Source organism: Sinocyclocheilus grahami, unplaced genomic scaffold (genome assembly GCF_001515645.1).
Source record: "Sinocyclocheilus grahami isolate Dianchi unplaced genomic scaffold, SAMN03320097.WGS_v1.1 scaffold1778.1, whole genome shotgun sequence".
NCBI classification, from domain to species: domain Eukaryota; kingdom Metazoa; phylum Chordata; class Actinopteri; order Cypriniformes; family Cyprinidae; genus Sinocyclocheilus; species Sinocyclocheilus grahami.
This window is the reverse complement of record NW_015506957.1, coordinates 8315-8911: the sequence shown is the minus strand read 5'-3', so window position 1 is coordinate 8911 and position 597 is coordinate 8315. Positions and strand designations below refer to the sequence as shown.

The 597-nt window shown below is 44.7% G+C and overlaps 1 long non-coding RNA gene across 1 annotated transcript in view; it reads right to left on the bottom strand.

Annotated features, from left to right (window-relative positions):
• The window catches only part of LOC107572586 (uncharacterized), a 5858-nt gene extending 5327 nt beyond the window's left edge, over window positions 1–531 (bottom strand). The window contains exon 1 of the long non-coding RNA XR_001607370.1: window positions 467–531. This is a non-coding gene — a long non-coding RNA (uncharacterized lncRNA). The remainder of the gene's footprint in view (window positions 1–466) is intronic.
• Between the last annotated feature and the right edge of the window lie 66 nt (window positions 532–597).

Here is a 597-nt window from a genome sequence, read left to right as displayed (position 1 = left end):
CTCGCTGGATCCATGAGTATGGTCGGTTCGTTCTGTCACGGCAGAGAAGAGTCAGGATCCAAGTGCGAGTGCAAAGGTAAGGTTTATTTGGTAATCACAATAACGGAGACACAAGGTGACAATCCTCGGTGTCCTGGTCAGGATCAGAGCTCCACTGAGAAAACCCTCCAACCACTGTGCTGACCAAACCAAGGAGAAGGCTGAAGATCCGTACCCTGACTGAGCGAGATCTAGAAACAGAGAACTGACAGGGAGACAGGACATGTGAATAACGAACCGACAAACACACATTGAAACAGGTGTCCTATAAAGGAATCGCTAATGAGTTGCAGCTGGCGCGCTTTGATTGAGCGCCAGCTGCAACCACTAACGAATGACGTACACACATACAACCCCATGACAAGACGCAAAAGGACCGCCCGGACCCATGAACCGTGACAGATTTACACACAGTATATCAACACACCTTTCCTTTTATGTAGCCGCACTGTAGTGGGAACTGGACAGCCTCCTTTTTCCACACTTTCATCTGTTAATAGCAGAGAAAAAATTAAAATATGTAATATATATATATATATATATATATATATATATTTG